At 40.9% G+C, this 20,945-nt stretch overlaps 2 protein-coding genes across 3 annotated transcripts in view; one reads left to right on the forward strand and one right to left on the reverse strand.

Moving 5' to 3' along the window:
• The window catches only part of LOC116318448 (phosphatidylinositol-3-phosphatase SAC1-B), a 54,176-nt gene extending 53,304 nt beyond the window's left edge, over window positions 1-872 (reverse strand). For both annotated transcript variants that reach the window (XM_031737451.2, XM_031737450.2), the window contains exon 1: window positions 493-872. The gene's annotated coding sequence lies outside the window, so the exon portion shown is untranslated. The remainder of the gene's footprint in view (window positions 1-492) is intronic.
• A 409-nt stretch (window positions 873-1,281) lies between these two features.
• Window positions 1,282-20,945, forward strand: part of dyrk1b (dual-specificity tyrosine-(Y)-phosphorylation regulated kinase 1B) — a 59,391-nt gene continuing 39,727 nt past the window's right edge. The window contains exon 1 of the mRNA XM_031737468.2: window positions 1,282-1,933. The gene's annotated coding sequence lies outside the window, so the exon portion shown is untranslated. The remainder of the gene's footprint in view (window positions 1,934-20,945) is intronic.

The raw sequence follows: 20,945 nt of genomic DNA on the forward strand, positions 1-20,945 counted from the left end.
ATGACTGTGAATGTGGAGGGGCCCTGGACTGTAGCGCACAGCTGTCCCACAGGTTTGCAGAAACTGGTCCCCCAACTAGAGAATAATGCAGCAGTTCTGTGATACTTTGTTAGTGCCAGAGGTCAGAGACTGGTCAGACTGCTTGGAGCTGATACAAATGCAACAGTAACTCATATCTACTTGTTACAACAAAGGTATGCAGAGCAGCAGCTCACGACAACATGTCAAACCTTGAAGCAGAAGACCACACGGGCCACTCCTGCCGGCTAAGAACAGGAAACTGACTACAGTCCACACAGGCTCAAACTGGACATCAGTCCTGATTCCTGCTGGCAAACATGACCGCATGGATCCATAAATGTCCTGTCAACACTCAAGAGCCCCTGAGTACCAACGGAGCATCATTTAAACACCACAGCTTACCTGAGTATTGTTACCGTGTCATATCCACGCTGTAGCTATGTGATGGCTGTTTCCAGCACGATGACTCACCGTGTCACTAAGCTCACGTCACTTCAAACTGGTCAGCTGTGCAGCAGGAAAGTCTGCAGCAGGTGTGTCATGCTGTCACAACCCGAGAAACGTTCCCAGCACCTTATTGAAGACTTCAGGCAGCTTTGAACCAGCAAGTTTGTCCGTGGGGTGCAGCTCCACACTGACTTGACGCGTCACTCAAAGACATCCCTGAGTGACTGTGGAACACACAGGTGCTAAAGACCACAGCTCAGGTTTCACGCTGTATCAAGTCCGCGCAGTCCCCCCATCGACCAACGGCAGTCAGGTTTAACGTTATGATGCAGGTGACCAACTATTTCCAGATGTGAGTCACAGAGATCATCTGTAGACAGGCAGCGGGATCCCTCCGCACCGTTTAGCTCGTTGCTTTGCTACCTGTCCCCGTGCTGTCAGTGAAGATTTCAGCTCTCACATTAATCACTTTGTTTAATTACAGGAAACACGAACTACTCGTACCTGCAGACGTTAAACACAGCAGAGGAAATGGAGTGCTCTCCAAAGTGGTGACTCGTGCTAGTTTGTGACAACACTACCATCATCCTTTCGAAGCGTTACGCGATCTGCATCGGGCAGACCTTTAAAATGTTTGCTTTAGCACCATTACAGACTTAACTTTGGGAAGTTTGTATGAGAGTATGCGGTACGGTTTGTTTTGGCAGCCATTTTGTGGGAAATTTCTCTGGAACGCGCTGGGCCGTACTTGCCTAGTGTCGGGAGTGCGCTCTCAATGCAGCCCCTCTCCTTTGACCGATATTAACATCACAGAGGGGCTGGCCAGCATAGAGTTAGCTTTAGCCGTGTCTACTAAAATACGGTCTTTCTCATAGCGTCTGCAGGTTCGGTCTGTCGCCTGGCCGTTACCATCAAACAGCCTGCACTTTGCGGACTGTCTTCCTTCAAATTCCAATGGCAGTGTTTTATTAAGACAGCTAGCATGCTAGCTACTAGCTAGCTAGCTAATGTTAGCATCTTGCCTTTAAATTAATTGAGAAGAGGACGAGATCGCCTATTCAGTTGCCCCACGCTGTGGTTGCAAGGGAATTTGTTGTGCACCTGAGAATAAATATCGATCCAGTACATTAAGCTTGCTTAACAGAAAGAAGACTGAGTTCGAGGTGTCCGTGTTTGAAGCGGCGGGCTGCCCACCTCCCCTTAGGCACGGCTAGCTGTGCTGCGCCGGCAATCAGTCCCCATCGACAGCCCCGCTCCTCGAGCTCCGAAGAACATAGACTACCAAATTGTACTGGAAACGGGAAACCAGTTCCTGGCAAATAAATCAACACGACGTTATTTTGGATTTCTGCTTTGAACGAAGGACGACTGACCTGGGGGAGGGGGCTCGGTTCGTGTGGACGAAGGGAAATAGGGGTTCCGAACATGGCTGCTAGTCGGAACTTGGTTCGACACACCGCCTGAGGTAAGAACTAGCCGGCCGGCGTTGGTCTTATTTATGGAAGAGTTGCTGGTTATGGTGGAGGCTGACAGTGGGTTAGTGGTAACAGTGCTTGGTAGAAGAACGTTACCCTCTTTTCGCCCCTGTTACCGGCCTCGTGTTACCGCTTCTCCGGCGCGGCGGCTCAGATAGCTGATGAGGCAAAGAGGCAGGCTTCGACTGGAACAGGTTGGTCACCATTGCTGATGCACAGTGGTTGATGTTGAACAGCTTAAGCTGGGATGATGCGTCTCGGTGGCTGAGACGTGCCTTATGATAACTAGTCGTTACTCTGGCTTTTAATAATGTGCAGCGTTGCCAACCCCTGCTCTTCCACTTTACCCTGTGACTTACAAGTAACCATCTAACGAGTTGACATAGTTGTGCTGGTCATCAAGGGACTACTGGTTAATTCGAGCACAAGTGTCATACTGTGATATTGTGACCTGCCTCGAGTTAACGCGCGACACTGGGATGACTGGGATGGGATGCCGGCGGAGCAAAACGGGAAAAGCGATGGGAGCTGAATGAGTGTGCTATTACACGATTGCATTAGAGACGTGTTGATTATCCTCTAGCATATGTGCGAATATTCTGCTGTGCCGCGAGGACTCAGATGGGTTTAGGTGACATCGCAGCCGACCAGCAACCCCGGGCTGTCCTCAGCGGACCTGCAGCATTTCATCTGCTGTGGCAGCTAACATAGCCGCTAGCTTAGCTACCGCATCAGCCCCAGCCCCTACCCTACCCTACCCTACCCTCAAATAGAGGCACACAGGCATCCAGTTGCCTGGAGATAGCTATTCGTAGCCAAGAACAGAACGACAAATGGACGGTGCCGAAGCACATCTGGAACAGTCATAACTTGACACCTTTTTAATCTATTTCCGTGCTCCTTTTCTGTTCTTGGTTAACAGTCGGCTGATATTTATCACCATTTAAATGTCACAGAATGCCCTCACCACATACACACCCAATTTAACGCTCTGTGTAGGATTTTTTTTTTTTTTTTGGGTGGTGGTGGGTGGGGGGTCGGTCATAAAATGGGTGAAAGCCAATTTGCTTAATTGTTTTCATTCATTCTTTGTGACATCATGTTGATGCCTCAGTGAAGGTGTGCTTACTCAGTGTGTGAGCTTCCTGTGGAATTGAACCTGGCGTCTGGGCAGCTGCAGCCACAGTGCGCTACATGGCTTTTAGAGAAAATGTGTTTGTCTCGTTTCTCTATTCTGTGTGATCGGGAATTAGCCCGAATGTTTGATGGTCTGTGCTTCACAGTTGCACATCACAGAAGATGGATTCAAAACTGTTACAGCATCTTTCGACCTGTGATTTGCAAACTTCTCTGACGTGTTCTCATTCAAACATAATGTCATTTTGCATTAACAATGAGATGGAAGGCGGCAAATAAAAGAAGAATCCAAGCTGACTTTTAGTGAAATAAAGGAACGCATTCACATTCATTCAGCTCAGTTTCACTGAATATCTTTTCGCTGGGTCATCAGTACTTACCATGTAGTGGCTCAGTGTATGGGAAGCACTGTCCTACCCTGAGTAAAGTCAGTATGTTTAAAGATGCTGTGATGCTGATATCTTTCAAACTATCATGAACCAATACTTTGTGGTAAAACAAATCCTAAGATTAACTACAATAAAATAAAAGTCATCTGGATTTTTGGCAGGGTGCTCAGTGACATGGGAGCGCACGAGTCACTTTTATTAGTGTTCTGTCTTACTCCCAAGATAACGCCTCATCTCACTGATAAAATGTCAAGTAAATGTTCTGGTTTACTTTGACCACTGGAGTGGTGTGCAGCCTGTGTCAGCCAGAAATGGTCAATAGACTTGTTCCCAGCTGATAGCACAGCTGTGACAACAAGCTAAGTCTGTTTGTGTGACAGCTCTTGCAAACCAGTTTAAAATTAGTGTCGGCTCTTCACAGGTTCATTCCAAAAATTGATGGGGTCTTTTTGAACACACCTCCATGTTCAGTGATGACCGAGTCTCTGTACATACGTAGTGCTGGTACTGTTACTCAAGCTGAATGTTTTTTCACACATTTCGGGGTGGCTGTAGGTCAGGAGGTAGAGCAGGTCATATACTGATCGGAAGGTTGGTGGTTTGATCCCTGGCTCCCCCTAGTCTGCATGCCAAATATCCTTGGGCAAGATAGTAACCCCGATGCATCCATCAGAATATGAATGTGTGTGAATGCTAGTTAGAAAGCACTTAAATACATAGAAGATGATGCTTATGTGATTGGGTGAATGTGGCATGTTGTATAGAGCGCTTTGAGTACCCTGGGAGAGTAGAAAAGCCCTGTATAAGAATCAGAATCAGTCCATGTTGTGCAATTACATTATCTGTTGCTTCCTAGATAGAATTTGTTTTCTTTTCTTTACACTGGTCATATATTTGGACCAGGGGAAGGATGGATATATATGTATCCTCTGCAGCATTTCTTTTTTCCCTCGTGTTAAGGGTTTTCCTACATTTTTCTTTCCATAGAGGTTTAAGTCACTGCCAGAGGAGGAGCCAGTGTTTTTGTAGGTATTAATTGTATTTTCTTTTCTTTTTTTCTTTTTTTTTTTTTTATAATATCACCACTAATCCTGGTTAAAGAGTTTGGGTCTGCTTGTTAAAAGCTGATTTCTATTGGATGTGCTTCTTTTCAAAATAACTGAACACCTGGCCCATAGGAACTTAAGGCTATTTACCTCTAAAACACATTTATAGCTGGCTGCCTTGCATTTAAGTCTTGTAGACTTTAAACCATGTTCCAAAAGTAACCACAGCATAACTGTTATAGGTTTTTTTTATGATAGGTAAATTTAAATAAATATCCATTAATTTTAAAGGTGGCCTGACCTCCACAGCAAATCTTATGTGCTGCATCAACCTCCATCAGTTCAAATAACTGAATTATGCTGGGTGAAATAAAACCTTTATTTTTTTACACTATAATATTGTAACCTGCTGTCTTGTAGAAATTCATCTTCTTGAAGTCAGTGTGGGTTTTGTCTTAAAATGTTAAACTTTTCAACTTGCTGTTGAACATGGCAAGTATCAGTGGAGCTACTGAACACCACACTAGTATTGAGACATGTTGTTCAACAGCTAGCTGACTTTAATGGAAAAACGATCAGTTTAGGCCATTCTCTCTGTCTGTCTACCTGTGGTAAATTCATTTGATTTGACCTGATTTGTAAAGCCTGTCTATATAAAGTCCCATAGCTGACGGTGTATGTCAGAGCACAGACCAAGCCATGAAGTCTGGAGAGTTTGAGTTTGTAGATTGCTGAGCTAGGCACCGATCTGGGCAAGGGTATAGAAGTCTGCAGCATTGTAAGCACCCATGTTTTCTTATAGATTTCTTAGTATGGTATCAGCACAATAGAGAACTTTGCTCTCAGACTGATGGTATACTTGTGATCCCAAGGCTATTTTAAAGTAGGCAGAGCCTTCAGATTCAGGCCCCTCTTCTGTGGAACCACCTCCCAGTTTGGATTCAGGAGATGGACACACTCCATACTTTAAAGATTAGCCATAAAACTTGGGTAGGGCTGGATCAGGTGACCCTGAATTAGTTACACTGCTATAGGCCAACGCTGCTGGTGGCTCCCATGATGAGTGTTTCTCCTTCACTCACTGTGGGTCTGTGCACCCCTTTGAATTGAATTATTAGTTATTATTAATCCCCGGAGCTTCTCCAGTGTGTGAGCTCCTATTGTGGGGCAGTTTCTCTCTTTCTTCTTGACCCTGAGCCTGGTTCTGCTGGACTTTTCTTGCTCTTAAATGGGGGAGTTTTTCCTTCCCACTATTACCACGTGCTTCCTCATAGGGCATCATCTCATTGTTTGTTTGGATTTTCTCTGTATTTTATTTATCCTACTGCCTTTGGGTGATTGTTGTTGTGATTTGGTGCTATACACATAACAGTGAATTGAAAAGGGAGAACAATGACCTCCATCATCCAGAAATGGAAAAGTTTGGAATCACCAGGACTCTTCCTAGAGCTGGTCACAAGGCCAATCTAAGCATTCAGCTTGATGATACACTGCTCCGGATCTGGGAGTGGGGCAAGGTTCATCATCAAAAAGGAAAACAAAAATGGGTGTGGCAAGGTTGTAGCATCATACTCAAAAAGACTTCAGACAAGACAAGATGGCCTTAATTAGTCCCAGATTTGGGAAATTCACATTGTTGCAGCAGAAGAGTGGACAGAACAGAGATAAATAGACTATACAAACAGTAATAATACTATGCAAAAAAAGGAAACACCATGCAAGTCAGGAGGGAGGGGCATTGTCTATCAAATTTTGAGGTGAAAAATGAATTTAATCCATTTTTCAATAAGGCTGTAATATGACAAAATGTAGAACAAGTGAAGCACTGTGAAAGCAGTCACTTGTGACTGTAAGACCAGACTGATCAACCTTTGGACCACCTGGATTGACTGCAAGAAAGCATGTAACTCAGTGCTTCACACATGGATTCTGGATGGCCAACAGAACCATAAGAGCTGCAGCCTAAGGAGAGAAGCCCAGACCTCCATCTCCCCGGCCACCTTCTCTAGCCTTTCCGGTGGAACACCAAGGCGTTCCCCGGCCCACCAAGAGATATACCTTCTCCACTGTGGTCCTGGGTCTGCCCGGGGCCTCCTCTTAGTGGGACATGCCCAGAGGCATCCTAGTCAGATGCTGGAACCACCTCAACTGGTCGATGTGGTGGAGCAGCAGCTCTGTTCTTATTAATATAAACTGTGATATTTGATGTAAAGGAAGCAAAAAGACCTGAAGGGATAAAACTTTTTTTTTTTTTTTCTTATCATTTAACCCCAATTTCACAATAATTTAACCAAAAATCCTGGGGAATTCTCCCAGTGAATTCTCATTACCGATGAGTCTGGATTCATTTTCTGTTTTTGTTAATGTCATAAAAATTCCTTATCATACAAAATAAATAAAATTCTGCCAAGATATGTAAAAATGTCTATAATTGTGCCTAACATTAATTTATATGGTATTTAAATATAAAAAATAATTAATGAATTTATTAAAAATGACTGTCAGCACTAAATGTTTCTTATTACCATAATGTGACTTCACCTGCTCATATAGAGTGCTGTCTCCCTTTAAACTGACCAGCAGGCCAACACTGCATCTCTCAGATCAGCTGTTCTCTCACTTTGTCATATTCTTGTTAATGTCAGTGAATCTCCTGTCTGTTACACTGCCCATTATCATTACTGGTATGGGATTATACTCGATACTTTTTTAAATCTAAAGAAATATTTTTATAATGACAAAGAAAATGTAAGGCTTCAGCATGAAGCAGTGTTAAAGGTTGTGCAGTGTGCTAGCATTTCAGAGTGTCTGATTACTGTTACTCATGATTGTCATTAACACGCACTCAAAAAGATCTTAAAGGTGGCAAGCACCTTTGATGTGGAGATGAGATCCGGATATAAGATTCATTTTAAAAGCAGTTAAGAGATTTTGTGTTTAAAACTTTTCATACGTTTATTTCTAGATTAGATTCAGATCAAAGTTAAAAATTGTATATGAATCCTGACCTGCTCGAGGAGTACAGGAGAAATTTGGGCAAAGTACTCCAAAAACATGAATGATCATTTTGAACAGTAATAACAGTAACATTAGTCTTTCAACCAGTTGTTTTTACTTTCTTTTTGCTTGTATATTTTCTCAGTCAATTGGGTAAACTGAATTATTTTCATTACCATAATTCTTATCTCCACAAGGGACTTTTTATTACCGCTACGCATGAAAAAGCCTAGATTTTAATGTTTTATCTTTCAGAGACAAGAATTTGTCATTTTTATCAAAACATTTTCCTTAATCGTCCCCCTGCTGGTGTTTTTGTGAATAATTTTTGTGAACAATAAAATTAATTAAAAAATGAGCTCTACTTTACATGTTTGTGTGTCAGTAATGAGACTTGCTTGATTTGAAATATATAAATATATATAAATCATTAATTTTCATGGAGTGTGTTGTTCATTTATGTGCTTATTTGGGTCAGTCTAAGAACTCTTTAAAAATAATTTTTTAATGAATCATTTTAGCTTGTCGTTTACTATATTGGTAATGAGAATTGTTTTGGATCATCTGCCCTTAAATAAGATTACAGTTCCTTAAAACTGTGTTATAATAATACTTTTATCAAAATATAAATTAGTCATAAAAGTAGATCTCGCAGTCTTTGATGAAGGTGGGTGATTCTCACATTCTTTAATCTATTATCAAATATTATAGTCGACAGTATCGAACGCTGCACTGAGGTCTAGCAGGACAAGCACAGAGATGAGTCCACTGTCAGAGGCCATAAGAAGATCATTTGTAACTAGAGCTGGGCGATATAAGATTTTTTCATATCACGATATGTTTTTTTCATTTCAGGCGATAACGATATATATCACGATATAAGCCAAATAACTATATTTGTAAGATTTAAATGTGCCGTTGCTCACAAGTAAAATGTGAAATAATCAGCAGCTTGTTTTGATTTAAATATTTATTTCCCATAATAAGTTCAACAGGGTAGATGTACTTAAGGAACATGAGACTTCAGTTTCAGATAAATAAAGGCAAATATTACAAACTACACAAAAGGCAGCCGCTAAAGCGTTTAAGTTTCAAAACAGAAAAAACAAACAGACTAAATTGTCAATTCCACTTAGAAACAAAATATTAATTCTAAAAATAAATCTTAGGTTGTTTTACAGAAGAACAGACAAAATTGACAAACTTTTGTCAATATCAAATAAAGTGAGAACTAAAAGGAAATTCTCAATCTCTCCTTGTTGTATAGCTTAGCTTTTCAAACAGTTTTAACAGTTACTTTAGTCTGACAAAAGCCGAATGACGAATCAGCGCTTTCAGTCAGAGATTGAGCATGCACCGCTTTATTGTATTTCAGACTTGCTTTCGGCACAATTTACAGTGCGCGCTACTCTGTTTTTTGTCAGACTTGAAATAGCGAAATACCTTCACACTCACGAAACTTCTGTGGCCCTTCTGTTCGACAAGCTCTCCGGCATTGGAACCATCATCGGTTTTTTCTTGGTAACCTTCGCTCACGCTCTCGGTTGATTTTTCTCTAGTCGGCAAACTCATTTCCTTCATTACCGGGCTGCACGCTGCAAAAACAAATACACATGTGCCTTGGCGCTTGTGCTGCACGTAACAAGTCACGTGACGTGACGCTGTGGCTGTGATTGGTTCGGCTCTGCGCTACTTAATTTGGATTGGCTGTTCTTTTTTTTTTCTTTTAAGAGGGCAAGAGAGACGAGGTCTATCGCAATAGTTAAATTTTTCTGTTGAGAAAAAGTTATTTTGCAATACATATCGTTATCGTTCTATCGCCCAGCTCTAGTTGTAACCTTCACTAAAGCTGTTTCTGTGCTGTGATGAGCTCTGAAACCTGACTGAAACTCTTCAAATAAGCCATTCCTCTGCAGATGATCTGTTAGCTGTTTGACAACTACTCTTTCAAAACATAGAGATAAAAAGGATGTAAGAGATTTTTCTATGATGGGTTAAGACAGTTTTGTTTTTCGTTTTTAGTAACTGGTTAATTACTGCCATCCTAAAGGCTTGTGTGGGCCATAACTAGTTAATAATAATTTCAGTTTTTCTGATATAATTCTGTTATTGTGTTCAAATAGAAATAATTTATACTTTATAAAGAAAACTACTATGTTTATAGATGCCATGTTGTCCCTCTGTTAAGAGAAATGTTTGGGGCAAATTTTAAAGTTCATATTATCCAAAAGCATGTCATTGGCCATAATTCTTACAGCAACAGCTAAAGCACTTACATGATGCAACTGAAATTTAGACTTTTGTCTTTTCAAAGAAATTATGTGAAAATGATTTTATAAGTTTTGTCAAAAAGAGCAATTTCAAAGCTTGTGCTTCATCTGTGTTCAGCACCTTCATTTCAATTATTCAACAATAAAGGAAATTTGGCACTAAGCACGGGTGTAGTAGTGAGACCTTTGCCTCTGGTCTCTTGTTGTGTGGACACGAGTGCTGCTGAGCAGGAATGGATGTCTTTAAGACTTTATTGATAATATTAGTGTCAGTGGTACTACTTATCAGCACAATACACGTTTTTATTTGTTTGTTTTTTATTGTTAAGCACATGACTTTCAGATGCTGTTCATCTGCTGTAGAGAGATTTGTAGGCCTGAATTTGTCCAGTTTCCTCAAATTCTTTAAGGGCAGACTGGACACCATGCTGAGATATGGTAGTGATATATGTAGGGTGCATTTGCCATACTAACTGATGTCAGTGGTTATGGCACTGTTCAAGCATCCATAGTGAAGAAACTGGGAGTTACTGGTCTCACTGTTTTCCCCTAATATGCTTTTAGTGCATAGCTAGCAGCTAGTACCACCCATGAAATGAACCATCGTGATGCTCTGGAAATGAGGACAGGATTACTGATCAGTGGTGAAACCTTTATTATTTAAAAAATAAATGAATAAATAAAAACATTTGACTGTCTTGTATTTACGAGTACATGATATATAAAAGCTTATGTAGCTCATGTTTTATCAGCTTTGATACAATGTATATTATTCATAGATAACGAATGATAATGAATTATAATTTAACTGGCTGTGCTGGGGGTAACGTGTTTCTGTAATCACATTACATTTTTCAGAGATGGCGTTGCGCATGGATGCAGCGGCTCCTCTAGGGACAAGTACTACTAGTTGTGGTGTGTTTAAACGTTCTGGCTGTGAAACTTAAGAACGAGAGACCTCACTAATACTCAGGGCAAAGTATGTGGTTGGAACTGCAAAGCTCAGCTCTGACTTGGACATACGAAGTCAATACGGCATCCTATCGGAGACTACGGAGAGGAGAGAGCAAAAGTGCTGTGAATGCAAACAGAAGAGGGACAGCGGAGAGGAGAGAGCAAAAGTGCTGTGAATGCAAACAGAAGAGGGACAGCTATGACAGACAGCTGTGTAGTGATGGTGGGGGATTTTAACCATACCAGTTTAACGACTGTGCTTCCCAAGTTGAAGCAATGCATGGTGTGAACATGTTGGTGCCTGCTTGCAAACCACTCTTGAAGTGCAGCAGACCAGTGATAACACAGACCAGCCTCTGGCCAGAGGGTGGACTTCGAGACTGCTTTAGGCACACTGAGTGGTTTTCAAGACAGAAGCCTCACTGGGAGACCAGATAAACATCAAGGAGTACTGAGTTTTCCAAGTGCACAGAGAATATCACTGTAGCTAAGATCGTCATGCACGTGGCAACCAGAAACCCTGGATGACCACAGAAGTGCGCTCACTGCCGACAGCCTGGTGCAGCTTTCAGGGCGGGGGAAGAAACTGCCAGACTGGCCAGGTCGGCACTCTTAAAGGGACAAAAAATGGTGAAACTCACCTATGCAGAGAGAATCTCAGGACTGCTCTGCAAGACAAGAAATATCAGACCAATGTGGCGGGGAGTGCAGGCACTGACTCATTACAAAGTTGTTATCGTAAGCACAGCAGATACCCAGAGGACCCTAGTCATGGTCAACCCACGGAAAGCAGCAGGTCCAGATAAATAACCAGGACGTGTGCTCAGGGACTGTGCTGGCGTGCGTGCTGATGTCCGGACTGATATCTTTAAGCTCTCTCAGCCAGGCCACAGTAACAAAGAAACCAGTTGTATCCTGTCTAAGTGACTACTGTCCCGTCCCATTGACACCAACTGTAATGAAGTATTTTGAACTGCTTATCAAACCACACATCACAGCCAGCCTTCTTGCATCATTTGACCAATTTGCTTGTTGTCCCAACCGCTCCATAGAAGATGCATCCTTGCATTCCATATTAGGAAAATCTACAAAGCCATCAGGCTGAGCACTGGATCTTCTCAAGGTTGTTTAAACAACACTGTTGTTTATGCTGTTAACACACAACTGTGTATCTAGATATGAGGGGAACCTAATTACTAAGTTTGCAGATGATACCACAGTGGCGGGACTGATTTGTGGAAACGATGATTCAGTGTACAGTAAAGAAGTTGAACACCTTGTAGGCTGGTGTAGAGAAGACAATCTGGTGCTAAATGTAGCCAAAACAAAAGAGATAATCACAACTTCCAGAAGACGCAGATTGAGCAAACTCCTCTGGGTATCAGCGGCTGCCCAGTGGAAAGAGTGGAAGTCGTCAGGTTGCTGGGGCTGCAGATCTCGAAGGACCTCCGTGATCACAAAATGGGTCCAGCAGAGACCGCACTTCCTGAGGAGACTGAAACAGGCGTCTCTCCTCCAGCATCCTCAGGACTTTATACTGAGGCGTGGTGGAGAGTGTTCTGACTTACTGCACATCAGCGTGATATTCCAGCTGCAGTATGTCAGACAAAAAAGCACTTCAGAGGATAGCTAGAGCCGCTGAGAATCATCCCCTCCGTCCAGGACCTCTTTCAGAGCCTCTGCAGGATTAGGGCACTGATCATCATAAAGGACCTCTTACGCCCTCTCCACAGATTCTTTGAACTGCTGCCATCAGGCAAACGTTCTGCAGTATAAAAGGCAGTACCTCTAGACTGATCAGCAGCTTCCTCCCACAAGCTTTTCGAATGATTACAATATGTACAGTACTGTCCCCAGGAGTCCTGGTAATATTTCAGTGTAAAGTTTGAATTACCTGTAATTCTCATACAGTTATTTTATTATTATTATTATTATTCATTCCATTCATTCATGCGTTTCAGGTCAGTTTATGGAGTAACAAGTAGTGTAACATTACTTTCTCCAGCAAGTAACTACATAACTTATTGCATTGCTTTTAAGAAGAGTCATGAGTAATGTGCATTACATTCCAGTGGTGTGGAACTGGTTTTGGTTTGTTGATTAACAAACCAAACACTGCTGACTGGAAATAGTTGTTTAATTAGAAATAACTATTTAGTAAAGTGTGATCAATAAAAGTTCACAGTTGATGATTTTAAAGTGATACAGTTTCCAGAAAAATTGTCACAATGAATGATGGAGCTGCCCTGACTGTCTTTTAGAGTTTTAGCTTTTTAGTACTGTGGACTTTTAGTTTTAGCAATTGAATTGCGCTTATCGTCTCAAGTTGCAACTCCCAGCAACAGCACCTGCTGTACTGTTGTAACGCAGCTCTGCTTTGCGTTAGGATAATGGCTACACGCTGTGGGCAGCTGAGTCAAAGACTTTTGAACAGTCAAGGAGTCGTAGAGGGAAGCAGCTAAAACTGCAGTTAGCATCTAAGTACTGAAATCACAGAATGTTTCAGTTTAGAAAAGGCAGTTGAAATGTCACTTTAAGCATTGACATTGAATGCAGTTGAGTCTCACACTCACAAGGTGAAAAATCTTGGAAAGTGAACTCTGACTTAACCATCTGGAGGTGAAGTGATGAAACATTTCTAGTAAACTGGGTCAGCCTATGTTTAAATGACAGGTACTGAAGGTTCTCTTTTACGAGGTGTGTTCATCATGATAATATCCACTATGAATCTGTGGTCAGAAATATGATGTATGTACTAAGCTGCTGCTATCTCTATAGCTCTACACACATACAGGCTCTCACACTCTCAAAAGTAGTAGTTAAGAATGTAGAGGGGGTCATCCACTAGGAAAAAAGTTTGTGGTTTGATCCCCAGCTACTCCTGTGTGTGTGTGTGTTAATGTTGAAAGGCACAGAATAAAAAGAGCTATCAGTTTACCATCATGTCTTCATGCTCTGCGCTGTATTTCACACAAACATATGTGTGATTTTTCCCAGTAATCTGCAGCTAGGCAAATTTCTTAAAAATCAGCCGAGTTCCTTAACAGGTGTGTTAGACAGCTGCTGTCTGCTCAGCTCTCTGAGCTTCCTGTCAGTCGGTGTTCCTCAGTATATGTGGGGGTAATTTGGGCAAGCATGTTGTTGTTACGCGTGGTCCTTCCACCTGTCCTTTCTGGTACTCTATTTTTTCAAAAAGAGATGAAACATGTTGCAAATTGATGCTATGTTAGATCTGTAACTTTATATATTTGGCATATCCCTGGACAATATGATAAATGAGAAATTGATATATCTATTAAGAATTGTGCTTCTGACTGCAGAAAACGATTAAATAAAATCTCTGCCCTGTTTAAGATTTTGATATCTTTTCCATCTGACTTAAAACAGTTATGATATGGCTTCATTTTCTCAGCCAATCAAGGAATATTTAATATATCATTCTGCTTTTCATATTATCAGAAATCACAGTTTGTATATCGTCGTTTTACCCATATAAGTAAGCTTTCAGACAAATGTCATGGTGCCAATATATTGTCCATATATAGTCTCTAAGAGAGGTTTGTCTTTGAGATGAAGAGACAAAGTGAAATGAAAAAGAAATACATGCACCTTGAATTATTTTATTTTATTTTTTACTGATGCTCAATATTTGAATTGAATCTTTTAATTAATTTTCATATATTAATACATTAAATTTAATGTTGACCATTTTTACATTATATTACCAGCACTAGTCTCATGAACTACATTAGCCAACTGTTGTTCATCAGCTAATGTTAAAATTACTGCTGCACAGTCCCGTGGTCTCTCAGCCTCACATACATACCAGCGAAACATGTCAGTAGAAGTATAAAAAAAATTTAAAAAAATTAAGATTTTCACCTTCTTTTCTGTCAAGCAATGCTGTATAAAATGTTTCTACCCGCTAGTGTCACGGTTGCAGTTAACAGCCAGAGCTGCATCCTTCAAAGGGCCTGGCCTACTTAGAATGGCCTGGTCCTTTAAAGGATGTAGTCTCTAAATTGGGACACACCTCCTGACCACTCCAATCTGAAGACAGAATGTGCGTGCAGCTAACGTGTCTGGAAGTGCTGCACCAGTGCAGGGATAGTTTCAGGAAAAAAATGCAGACGGCTGTCATGCAGTGCTTGGTGTGGCCAATAGGGTGGCCAGGATTCTGCATGTGGTGGCCAGCCACCCCGACCCTCCACCATTGCTAGTCGGTACCAGAGGTACTAGTCATTTAATCTGATTGTTTTACATGTTAATTGATACCCAATGCTGGTAAGACCAGATGTTATGCAACCATCTGTCACCAAATGGAGCATCGTTGGTGAGAAATGCCATAAATCGCTATTATTGCTGGTACGCAAAAAATTAGATACAAGGGGACGAAAGAAGCTTTTCCTGGGGGGTTGATGAGGGCTTTCCCTTAGCGTTGGGGTGAGGAGGAGTCATTCGGGAGGGGCTCAGAGTGGAGCCGCCATTGGAAGGAAACAGCTGAGATACTCACCTCCTGTGTAAGATGTTCCAGTCAAGCATGTCGTACCAGGAGGAGGCCCGTCGTAGACCCAGTGTCCGCTGGAGAGATTCTATCTATCTGCTTGCCTGGGAACGTTTCCCCGGATAAGCTAGGAAAGCTGGCGAGAGGGAGGTCTGGGCTTCCCTGCTAGGCTGCTGCCACCGCGACCCAATTTCAGATAAGCAGAATAAAGTGAATGGTAGGGCTGGGCCATATCACACCATTCACGGTAATACCGGTATAATGTTAGGCAATGATAAGAAAATGAAATATTGCGATAGAATAAAGGGTAAAGTGGGCACGCACATGGTGGAAAAAGCACGGCGGCGACAGAGAATGAGAAGGGCGAAAGCGGATCGTTGAATGAAACAGATGAACCAGAATTGGTTTGTAAAAATGCTGCAACTTCAGTGGTGTGGAACTGGTTTAGCTTTCGTCCGTCAGATACACAACAAAGCACATTTTTTGGTAGAGCATGCTAGCGGGCCGTCGTTATTACCGAACAGATTTTATGTGGTACACGGCGCTCAGAAATCTGTCAAATGTTTTAGTACGACTTTGCTAAGCTACGAAGCCGCACCGCCTGATGGATTGTGGGAGCATTACGGCTATCGTAAGCAGGAGCCTCGCGGAGTCATACTACTGTGCTTCAACATAATATTACCGTTTAACCTCTTTTTAAGTTTTGTGGATATTCTACATGGTTATGCTGAGGATATGTCGGCCAGTTTCCACTGGAAATGCCTTTTGGTTAAACTGTCAGCGAGGAATTTGCATTTGCACTGTTAAATTTTTGTATAGTGTTAATGCACATAAAAAAACAGCTGCTTGTTTAAGTGAAAATACATTGATGGGTTATTTTACACTAATAAAGTTGTGGAGTTGTAAAGTATTTTGTCTCGCGTCAAATATATCATCAGTTATATCGTTATCGCAAAATTTCAAATATATATTGCGATATATATTTTTGGCCATATTGCCCTGTCCTAGTGGATGGATAATTTATTTTTCTGTTTTTTTAGATTTTAACTTTTATTGAACGTGTTCTCGTGAATTTTGAAACAGCCTGCGTCGTTCATAAAGTACAGCACAATACGCCACACTCAGTTTATTAGTTTTTTGGATGTAAATTTGTCACAGTACAAAACAGTGCACAAACATAGTTCATACAATTCTAATAAGATTTAAAAGTCAGTATTTGGTGTGAGTATATTTATGCTTGAACACAGTCTGAACTGTCTTCAGAAGCCTAATATAATTTCTTTTAGTCTATACACAGGGGTGCACATAAGTGGTCCGCAGGTGCGCATTTGCTGTCAAAATAAAAGACGCGCACCAGATAAGAAGTTGCAACACGCGTTTGCGTGCATATAAAAGGCTCTGTTTTTGTCCGCTAGAGTGGGATTTTCACGGCATATTCTGCACCACATCTCTGTGCGTTTATCATTTGTTTGAAGCCAGCTCACCTCCTGCAGCCACTTTTCCAGGAATACGTGCTTCTTTTGCGGTTTTAAGAGTGGTTCTTTAAGAGTTCTAAACAAATGTCTGTCCTCCTCCAGAAAATCTTATGTATGCAAACGCGGGTTGCAACTTCTTATCTGGTGCGCGTCTTTTATTTTGACAGCGAATGCGCACCTGCGGACCACTTATGTGCACCCCTGGCTATACAAATGATACTTTAGGCTTTTTAAATCACATTCAGACCTCTAATTTGGATGTTTCTGCATTTTGCTCTGTTCTCTGGCAAGATGATCCCCACTTCAGTAATGTTTATATCCAGGCTCTGGGGAGACAAATCCATGATTGATCGTTCCTTTGTAAGTTTGTCTGTCTAGGTATGCTTTTCTTGCATTGTCAGTGTGTTTAAGATCATTGTCATGCTGCATGGTGGATCTGCATTCATAATTCCATCAATTTTCACAAGATCCCCAACATCACTGACTGAGATCAACCCAAACCCTGACAGAGCCTCGGCTGTAATTCACACGCTCCTGACCTCTCCGTACACGGGTGATTCTCACGAAGACTGTCGCAGGAAGATCAAAATATAAATATTTTCTCTCTCATTTAAGCAATTTTTTTTAACTTGCCATGCGAAATTTTATATTTTGATAAAAGTATTATTATAAAACAGTTTCATGGACTTTTTATTCTTATTTAATGGCAGGATGATCCAAAAATAATTGTCATTACCGATAGGGTAAATGACAAAGTGAGACCATTAATTAGAAAAAGATTTTTAAAAGATCTTTTTAGATTTACCTAAATAAATGAAAATTAGTGATTTATATATTTCTTAATTATATTTCAAATCAAGCAAGTCTCATTACTGACACACAAACATGTAAAGTAGAGCTCATTTTTAAAATGTTATCGTTCACAAAAATTATTCACAAAAACACCAGCAGGGGGACGATTAAGGAAAATGTTTTGATAAAAATGACAAATTCTTGTCTCTGAAAGATAAAACATTAAAATCTAGGCTTTTTCATGCATAGCGGTAATAAAAAGTCCCTTGTGGAGATAAGAATTATGGTAATGAAAATAATTCAATTTACCCAATTGACTGAGAAAAATACAAGCAAAAAAGAAAGCAAAAACAACTGGTTGAAAGACTAATGTTACTGTTATTACTGTTCAAAATGATCATTCATGTTTTTGGAGTACTTTGCCCAAATTTCTCCTGTACTCCTCGAGCAGGTCAGGATTCATATACAATTTTTAACTTTGATCTGAATCTAATCTAGAAATAAACGTATGAAAAGTTTTAAACACAAAATCTCTTAACTGCTTTTAAAATGAATCTTATATCCGGATCTCATCTCCACATCAAAGGTGCTTGCCACCTTTAAGATCTTTTTGAGTGCGTGTTAATGACAATCATGAGTAACAGTAATCAGACACTCTGAAATGCTAGCACACTGCACAACCTTTAACACTGCTTCATGCTGAAGCCTTACATTTTCTTTGTCATTATAAAAATATTTCTTTAGATTTAAAAAAGTATCGAGTATAATCCCATACCAGTAATGATAATGGGCAGTGTAACAGACAGGAGATTCACTGACAAAAATATCAAGATATCAAAAATATTTAAGCAAGAGAAGAGCGAACAGCTGGTACAGTGTCCATTTTGAATCTTCTATGTGAAAGATGCAGTGTTGGCCTGGTTCAATTCAATTCAATTCCATTTTATTTATATAGCGCCAAATCACAACAACAGTCACCTCAAGGCGCTTTATACTGTAAGGTAGACCCTACAATAATAGATACAGAGAAAAACCCAACAATCATATGACCCCCTATGAGCAAGCACTTTTAACAGGAAGAAACCTCCGGCAGAACCAGGCTCAGGGAGGGGCGGGGCCATCTGCTGCGACCGGTTGGGGTGAGAGAAGGAAAACGGGATAAAGACATGCTGTGGAAGAGCAGGGAAAGTCACATTATGCTAATAAGAAACATTTAGTGCAGACACAGTCATTTTTAATAAATTCAATCATAATTATACACATTTTTACATATCTTGGCAGAATTTTATTTATTTTAGATAATAAGGAATTTTTATGACATTAACAAAAATGTTAGAAAAATGGATCCAGGCGTATATCTGTAATGAGAATTCACTGAGGGAATTCACCAGGAATTTTGGCTGGACAGCCCTGATCTCCAAGGACCCCCAGAAGGGACCAGTCCCATCCACCTATCGGCCAATAACCTGCCTCAGTAGCACATGGAAGCTCCCGTCAGGCATCATAGCGGCTAAGATGAACAGGCACATGACTCAATACATGAGTGGGACACAGAAAGGAATTAGCAAGAATACCAGAGGAACAAAACACCAGATACTCGTAGACCGAGCAGTCACCCGAGACTGCAAGACCAGACTGACCAACCTGTGCACTGCCTGGATTGACTACAAGAAGGCCTATGACTCAATGCCCCACACCTGGATCCTGGAATGCCTAGACCCATACAAGACCTACAGGACCCTAAGAGCCTTCATCAGGAACTCAATGGGGGATGTGATGGACAACACTAGAGGCCAACTTCAAGCCCATAGCACAGATCAGCATCAAGTGTGGGAGCTACCAAGGAGATGCTCTGTCCTCACTGCTGTTCTACATAGGCCTGAACCCCCTCAGTGAGATCATTGAGAAGACTGGCTACAGATACGGACTACGGAATAGCAGTTGTCAGCCACATCCTCTACATGGATGACATCAAGCTGTATGCCAAGAGTGAACGAGACATGGATTCACTGATTCACACCACCAGGATTATACAGCAACAACATTGGCATGTCGTTCGCATTGGAGAAGTGTAATTGGATGGTAATGAAGAGAGCGGAGGTAGTCAGAACTGAGGGGATTGAACTACCAGAAAGCAACATTGGAGATATAGAGGACAGTTACAAGTACCTGAGAATCCCACAGGCAAATGGAAACCACGAAGACCCTGCTAGGAAAACTGCAACCACTATGTACCTGCAGAGGGTCAGGCAAGTCCTGAGGTGTCAGCTGAACCGTAAGAACAATATCCGGGCTATCAACACCCACGCCCTGCCCATAATCAGGTTCCCTGCTGGGATAATAAGCTGGCCAAAGGAGTAGATAGAAGCCACTGACATCAACACAAGGAAGCTCCTGACTAGTGGAAAAAATATTTATCACGATATGAATTATTTTATATCACGATAACGATATATATCACGATATACCACCTGACCTGTGGTCATCTGGAAAGTATGCAGTCTGTAAACAGCGAGTGGAGAGGGTGCAGTCTTTGTTTTGAGTTACCGTAAAGCATGTCACAAATCTGGGTGCACGTAAAGCAGCACCATGTCGCAAAACCACAAGACAGAGTTTCTTTGCGAAAAATATCATTTTTTATACTTTATTTTCTCTTGCATAAAGTTAAGAGTATGTATAGTGAGAAGACAACACTAATATATTTGCCATAGGCTATTTAACCCTTTAAGACCTACCATAGAACCAAGTCCGCCAGAGCTTATCTTTACATTTTACATGCTGTAGTGCCATTTGTGGGAGCATTTCAAGATGCTATACATCAATACAACCGTTATAGCCCAAATTTCAATAATATGTATGCATTAAGTGCATAGTAACTACATAAATTGCAAAAAAGTGCAATAAACTACAAAAAAATTGAAAATCGTTTTTGTTTTGTTCTTTTGCCTCTTGATATTTAAGAGGCTTATCCCTCAAAACTGTAAATACAAAAAAGTTGCACAAAATAGTTTCCAACCACGAGAAATTTATTTTGAATGTCTTCATAGTTTTATGTTTGAGATACACTAATTTTTATATACTACAGGAAAAATGAAAATAAATATTATTATGCAAATTTGCAAAAAACAGCATGTGCATCAAAATAAACTATTTCCAGCAGTGCAATTTGAGTTCTAAGCATCCCAGAAAGATACAGAAAAGCATAAAGTCAAACATGACTTTTAAAAACACCAACATAGGCTTTGAAGGTAAAAAAAAACTACATTTTCCGCGAAATGACATCACTTCCGGTTTCGGACGGGTAATGGCGGACATGCGATAGTTCGCGCTGACTTATATTCCAAGGTAGGAAGTGTTATGAACAGCTGATCGGATCGGCAAAGCGCGTTTCTGGAATATTATGTTTTTGTTGCTGGAAATGCTTTTTATGCAATTTTT

Source organism: Oreochromis aureus, linkage group 11 (assembly GCF_013358895.1).
Source record: "Oreochromis aureus strain Israel breed Guangdong linkage group 11, ZZ_aureus, whole genome shotgun sequence".
Classification (NCBI taxonomy): Eukaryota; Metazoa; Chordata; class Actinopteri; order Cichliformes; family Cichlidae; genus Oreochromis; species Oreochromis aureus.